The sequence below is a fragment of the Eriocheir sinensis genome, chromosome 22 (assembly GCF_024679095.1).
Source record: "Eriocheir sinensis breed Jianghai 21 chromosome 22, ASM2467909v1, whole genome shotgun sequence".
Taxonomy (NCBI): Eukaryota; Metazoa; Arthropoda; class Malacostraca; order Decapoda; family Varunidae; genus Eriocheir; species Eriocheir sinensis.
In genome coordinates this window covers 11,965,432-11,972,931 of record NC_066530.1, presented here as the reverse complement: position 1 = coordinate 11,972,931, position 7,500 = coordinate 11,965,432, and the positions used below count along the sequence as shown (strand labels likewise).

Sequence of the window (7,500 nt, the reverse complement as noted above, 5' to 3'; positions counted from 1 at the left end):
AACTTTAATGCTTTCTATATTTACCTTCCTCTTTTCCTCGCCAAATCTATTTCTCTTGATCTTATAAGTTTGTCTCAGTATTGTCTAGTCTTTCTTTTTTCTTTTTTTCTTTTTTTCTTTTTCAGTCCGTTTTTATTCCGTTCCGTTTATTCCGTTACACGCATTCCGTTTTTTCCCCGTTTTTATCCCGTTCGGTTATTTCTTTATTTTTATTCCGTTTTTTCTTTCGTTTTTATTCTGTTCCGCTTTTCCTTTTTTTTTTACAACAAAGGAGACAGCTCAAGGGCACAAAAAAAGAAAATAATAATAAAAAAGCCCGTTACTCGCTGCTCCCCCCCAAAAATTAAAAGAGGTGGCCGCAAGAAAGATCAATTTCGGGAGGAGAGGTGTCCTGATACCCTCCTCTTGAAAGAGTTCAAGTCGTAGGCAGGAGGAAATACAGATGAAGGAAGATTGCTCCAAAGTTTACCAGCGTGAGGGATGAAAGAGTGAAGATGCTGGTTAACTTTTGCATAAGGGGTTTGGACAGTGTAGGGATGAGCATGAGTAGAAAGTCGTGTGCAGCGGGGCCGTTACACGCATTCCGTTTTTTATTCCGTTTTTATCCTGTTCCGTTTATTTCGTTATTTTTATTTCGTTTTTTTATTCTGTTTTTATCCCGTTTCGTTTATTCAGTTACACGCATTCCGTTATCTTTATTCCGTTTTTTATTCTGTTTTTATCCCGTTTCGTTTATTCAGTTACACGCATTCCGTTATCTTTATTCCGTTTTTTATTCTGTTTTTATCCCGTTTCGTTTATTCAGTTACACGCATTCCGTTATCTTTATTCCGTTTTTTATTCTGTTTTCTTCTACATTTGTCTCCCTCTTACGGTCTTACCCTCGACAAGTCATTTATTTTTCCCAGTTCACTTCCGTATTATCTAATCTTTCTTTTTTTACTCCATTTTATAGTTATTTTTATGTATATTTTCCCCTTCCTACACAAGACAAGTTTCTCTTCCCAGTTTATCTCATTATGTATATTTTTTCTTTTATCCCTTCTTATGTTCAATTCTCCCCCTTCACTATTATAGCTACTACCCCATTCGCTTCAACATTTTGCCGACAAATATATATTCCCAGTGTATTTTAATATCGTAGACTTCCAATGTATAGTTACTTCTTTTAGGTATTTATTCCGTGCCTTCACTTTTTATTTCCTAGGTGCTGCCTATAGCTCCGGTAGGTTTTCTCGAGGGGTCTCTTAGAGGACCCCTGCCCCTTAGTGGCGCAGGCGAATTTTATTTATAGTGGCTGCCGCAATATATGACTCTTGCTTGGCCCATGTTCCCCCCCCCCCCCGGCGCTCCACTTAGACGAATTCGCTGAAGTTAAGCTTGACTTAAGATCTGGGCAGCATGTGGGTAATTTTCCGCATCTCGGCGATGGTTGAAAATGGACCGTATTGGCTTTACAGGCAGCGCCACATGTGGCCACTCAAATCCAAGCTGAATTTTCCATAAAGTTCAAGTTATAGATTAGAGTGCGTCTGAGGCTGTCTCAGGGATACACGGCCATGATGCCGCCGTCGCCCCAAGCCGATGATTGCACACACTTCACTCCCACCCGATTTCAGTTTTTTCCTTGTCAAATAGTAGAGTCAGGAAATCGGGTAGGAGTAAAGTGTGTGCAGTCGTTGGCTTGGAGCGGTAGCGGCACCAAGGCCTTGTATCCTGGAGGCGGCCTCAGACGCACTCTAATACATAACTTGAGTTCTATGGAAAATACTGCTCTGACAGTTCACTGAGTGACCACGTGTGGTGCTGCCTGTATAGCCAATACGGTCCATTGTCAGCGTGCATCGGTGGGCCTCGAACATAGGGCCCCGAACTCACCACGCCCACATGCTCACCACTCGGCCACCGCCTCCCCGTATATCCTTTTACTTGTCTTCCTGTATTCTTCTCTGTTCATTGATGTTGTTGTCTCTTGCGTCTTCCTGTACGCAACCCATTCACCTCCTCCTCTGTCTCCCTCCCTTCCTTCTACCTTGTTCTTATTTAAATCGCTATGAAAACAAAACAAAATCACCAAATTGATCTTCAGTCCTTCTACCTTGTTCTTATTTAAATCGCTATGAAAGCAAAACAAAATCACCAAATTGATCTTCAGTCCTTCTACCTTGTTCTTATTTAAATCGCTATGAAAACAAAACTATCACCAAATTGATCTTCAGTCCTTCTACCTTGTTCTTATTTAAATCGCTATGAAAACAAAACTATCACCATATTGATCTTCAGTCCTTCTACCTTGTTCTTATTTAAATCGCTATGAAAACAAAACTATCACCATATTGATCTTCAGTCCTTCTACCTTGCTCTTATTTAAATCGCTATGAAAACAAAACTATCACCATATTGATCTTCAGTCCTTCTACCTTGTTCTTATTTAAATCGCTATGAAAACAAAACAAAATCACCAAATTGATCTTCAGTCTATTTCCAACAGCTAACAACAATCGCTTGCGTAGGCCGGAGAAAAAGGGGTACCGAGTGACTTGTTGTAGTTCCGTCATTATCTATTTTTCAAGGGCGGAAGACACGAGTGGCGGTGTGGTGATAGTAGTAATGATGATGGCGGTAAAGGAGGTGAAGAAGAGCACGTGTTGGTACCGTACGTTTGTTGAGTCTTCCGGGCGTGAATAACTAAAATAAATGGCCCGTCTTGGATATGGGACGCACACGCACGGTAACGGAACGGAGGGTGTATTACGAATTGACTACACTACGGGAGGTGGCATACGCACACACACACACACACACACACACACACACACACACACACACACACACACACACACACACACACACACACACACACACACACACATTATGATTATGCACATATGCACAGTAAAGAGAAAGAAAGGGAGAAAAAGAAATGTCATACTCGCTCGCTTTTTCCCGTTTTACTTGTCTGCTTTCTATCTAGACGCAATATATGATAGGGTGTTATGTATAGAGTTAATGCTAAGTAGTATTAGTGATATGGTTGGATGCCACAGTCATTAGAAAATGGAGTTGGGGCTAATGACCTCCAATTTATGGAGCCCTCCAAGATTATATACCGGGAAAAATAAACATGTGTGGAGGTATCTTTTATAAGTAGTGAAAAAAAAGTAGTATAAGTAGTAGTAGTAGTAGTAGTAGTAGTAGTAGTAGTAGTAGTAGTAATAATGGTAGTAGTAGTTGTAGTAGTTGTAGTAATTTTAATGGTAGTCGAAGTAGTAGAATTTTTTTTGTGTGTGTTAACAATAACGCCGGTAGGCTGTCTCGAGGGGTTCCTTGGACGACCCCAGCCCGTTAGTGGCCCAGGCGAAATTTATTTCTAGTAGTAGCAGCAGCTGGCCGTTTTCAATTACATAAATGTAATGTGTCATATATATATATATATATATATATATATATATATATATATATATATATATATATATTTATATATATATATATGACCAACAGGCCCCACTGGAAGAAGCCTACTGCAATTGGTCATGACGCAAAAAAAAAAAAATAAATAAATAAATAAATAAAATAAATATATATATATATATATATATATATATATATATATATATATATATATATATATATATATATATATATATATATATATATATATATTCATTTTTCATCCATTAGTAAGCTTTTCGCAGCTACAGAAGTAAATAAAGACTGTGTTCCATATTTTTTTTATGGGTAGACATTGTTGAAGTGTTGGTAGGGCTAGATCTCTTGTATATCCTTATCATCATCCTTTTGTAAGCCTTTCGCAGCTACACAAAGTAAATATAAAGACTGTGTAACTAGAAAGATTCATTGTAGTGTTGTCAGTGACGACACAGCGGGGAGGGAAGGAGGACATGGGCTAGGCAGGGAGCGGGGCGGCGGGCGGGGACAGAAGCCTCGCAAAGCAATCAAGACAGCAGTGTGTGTGTGTGACTGGCCGCGTGAGGGCAGCCCGGCGGTCTTGTACACGGCCTTCATTCGCCATGCCGAGCTCCCTAAGATCCGTAGGTGAGGAAAAGCCCTACTGTAGTCCGTGGCGCGTTCATTTGCACGTTCATTTGTCAAGCTCTTCATCAGCGGAGGCTACTATCAACAACGGAAAACCTGGGAGAGATTAATATGCGTGAGAAAAAGATTCTTATATTGGGATCGTGTGTTTGTGTCCCCTTTCGCGTCTGTGCTTCCCCGATGTCGCCGTTTTGAGGTTAATAAATCTTATAATCTTAAACATTTTGTGGCTTACACACCCACATTTGTTGAAGCTTTCGTAGAGGTTACGGCGGGTATTTCCATGGGTAGCTTTTTATTTATTTATTTTTTTTTTTTTTACGTCTATGCCTTTAGCGGCGGTAGGCTTGCTTGAGGGGCCTGGATGGTATTCGGCCCCAGCCCGTCATGGCGCAGACAAGTGTTTATAGTGACGCCATCTTCTCTTGGCTCATGCTGCCCCCCGGAACTCCTTCTTGATTCACTTGGACGGTTTCCTCTAGAGTCCGGGTTGATGGGTGGTCTTCAGGACAGCATGTGGGTAGTTTTAAGCCACTCGGCGGTGACTGAAAAATCCGAGGTGGTAGCGTGGGGATTCGAACTCGCGTCGTCCATCACGTGGTGAATGTGGGCCCAGCACGCTACCACTCAGCCACCGCCTACCCTAAACCTGATGGTAGTTGGACAAGGCGTCTGTACCATGAACGTGAAAAAACACCCATGAGAACCCGACTAATCTCCTTTGTAGTCTTTGGAAATATTTGTTCTGAGCGCCGAAAGTGCCTGCGAATACGGGCTTAAGAGGACAAACACTGCATATACACGAAAGACAGCCTGTTTATTCACTCGGGTGGGAATTTTGGCAAAGGCAGCTGTGAGGGAAGCATTTTGAGGGACCCACAGTAGATAAGTCTGCCTGTTTACGAATACCAAAATTCATTGATGTAAGAGAATAATGACTCGTCTATTTCCGTCTTTAAGCACCTACTCTCTTCTTTATAGCCCTCCTGCATATCTGGGGAGGTTCTGATGAGCGGAGGCCACCAAAGAGAATTTAAGGCAGGCTGCTACTTAATCATTTATTCGCGTTAAAGTATAGAACAAAGGAAGAAGTCGGAACCTATTATCATCTGATGACCAGTTAATTCCCTGTTCTGCAAATCTCCAACACTACATTCGAATGCTGATTAGTTTGTTGATGTTTTAAGTTCACAACAAAAGCAGAAGTCCGAAGCCATTAACATCTACTCAAAATCACTTAATCCTTTATTTTGTGAGTCTCCAGTAATACAATTGAATGCTGAATTATTTATAGACGTTTTAAGTATACAACAAAGGAGGAAAGGTGAATGATATCGGAAGGTTTTAACACCTACTGGAACCGTTTAACCTTTTTCCTGTTCGTCTCCAATCATACGATCCAATGCTAAATAATTCGTAGATGTTTTACGTATAGAACAAAGGAAGAAAATGGTGAATCGTTTATAGATGTTTAAATTATGCAACAAACGAAGGAATAAATCGGAACCTCTTGAGATCCACTGAAAAGCGTTTTATAGCTTGTCCTGTTCATCTTCAGTTATAGGCTTCAATACTGAACACTTTATTGATGTTTGCTTCCATGATACGATCCTTCCCTTCCTAAGCCATGCCCTTGAGATCAGGCACAACACTATCATCATGTCAACTTTAAAAATGTACGGTAATGACGAGTCCCGCCTTCGTTCTTTTTTTTTAGTTCACCGACTTACCGCAGTACCTTAGGACTATGGAGAGCCCAAGACTCTAAGGTTATATTTGTCTCTGTTATTGTCGCGCTTTTTTTTTTGTATTCCTATTATTGAATTTACCTTCTTTCTCTTCTTATTTCCTCGACTATGTTCGTGTAATGCCTTACAAAGATGGAGTGCCTAAGAATCTAAAGCTATATTTGTCTGTTAATTAAGGGTTATTTGTATACCTATTATTAGATTTCCCTTTCTTTCTCTTCTTATTTCTTCGACAATGTTCGTGCAATACCTTACGAAGATGAAGTGCCTAAGACCCCAACTATCTAAGAATCTAGAGTTGCATTTGTCTCAATTTGTTATCCAAGCGTTATTTATTTACCTATTATGAACTTTGCCTTCGTAATATGCTTTTTTTTTTTACAACAAAGGAGACATCTCCAGGGAAAAAAAAGAGTGTAGAAAACCCCCCAACTACTCACCGCTCTCACAGCAGACAAAAGTAAGGAGTGGCCAAAAGAGAGGTCAATTTCGGGTGGAGAGGTGTCTTGATACACTCTTCTTGAAAGAGGTCAAGTCATAGGTAGGAGGAAATGCAGACGAAGGAAGGCTGTTCCAGAGTTTACCAGTGTAAGGGATGAAAGTGAAGATGCTGGTTAACTCTTGCAGAAGGGGTTTGGACAGTATAGGGATGAGCTAGAGTGGACAGTTGAGTGCAGCGGGGCCGCGGGAGGGGGGAGGCATGCGGTTAACAAGCTCAGAAGAGCAGTCAGCATGAAAATATCGATAGAAGATAGAAAGAGAGGCAACATGGTGGCGGAATTTAAAAGAGATAGAAGACTATCAGTAAGAGGAGGAGAGCTGATGAGACGAAGAGTCTTAGACTCCACTCTGTCCAGGAGAGCTGTGTGAGTGGAGCCCCCCCACACGTGAGATGCATACTCCATACGAGGCGAACAAGGCCCCTGTATATGGATAGCAACTGTGCGGGGGAGAAGAACTGGCGGAGACGATACAGAACGCCCAACCTCGAGGAAGCTGATTTAGTGAGAGAAGAGATGTGAAGTTTCCAGATAAGATTTTGAGTTTAGGATAGACCGAGGATGTTTAGTGTTGAAGAAGGTGACAGCTGAGTGTTGCTGAAGAATAGGGGAAAGGTGTTTGGAAGATTGTGTCGAGTTGATAGGTGGAAAAATTGGGTTTTTGAGGCATTGAAGGACACAAGGTTCCTTCTACCCCAATCGGAAATGATAGTAAGGTCTGAGGTTAAGCGTTCTGCAGCCTCCAGTTTGAAGTCTTGTGATTCCTGTTGTGATGGTCTTCTGTTGAAAGAAGTTGAATAATGCAGAGTGGAGTCGTCAGCGTATGAGTGGATAGGACAGTTTGTTATGGAAAGATCATTGATGAATAACAGGAAGAGAGTGGGTGATAGGACAGAGCCCTGTGGAACACCACTGTTGATAGGTTTAGGGGAAGAACAGTGACCGTCTACCACAGCAGAGATAGAACGGCCGGAAAGGAAACTGGAGATAAAGGAACAGAGAGAAGGATAGAATCCGAAAGAGGGCAGTTTAGAAAGCAAAGACTTGTGCCAGACTCTATCGAAGGTTTTCGATATGTCTAGCGCAACTGAGAAAGTTTCACCGAAATGGCTAAGAGAGGATGACCAAGAGTCAGTTAGGAGAGTAAGAAAATCGCCAGTAGAACGCCCCTTGCAGAACCCATACTGGCGATCAGA

At 41.4% G+C, this 7,500-nt stretch overlaps 1 protein-coding gene across 2 annotated transcripts in view; it reads left to right on the top strand.

Annotated features, from left to right (window-relative positions):
- Window positions 1–7,500, top strand: part of LOC127002065 (ionotropic receptor 93a-like) — a 60,803-nt gene that overhangs the window by 3,777 nt on the left and 49,526 nt on the right. Inside the window, exon 1 of one of the 2 annotated variants that reach the window (XM_050867503.1) lies at window positions 3,855–4,056. The exons of the other annotated variant lie outside the window; for it this stretch is intronic. The gene's annotated coding sequence lies outside the window, so the exon portion shown is untranslated. Of the gene's footprint in view, window positions 1–3,854; window positions 4,057–7,500 lie in introns of those variants that run through there. 2 annotated transcript variants of the gene reach the window in all.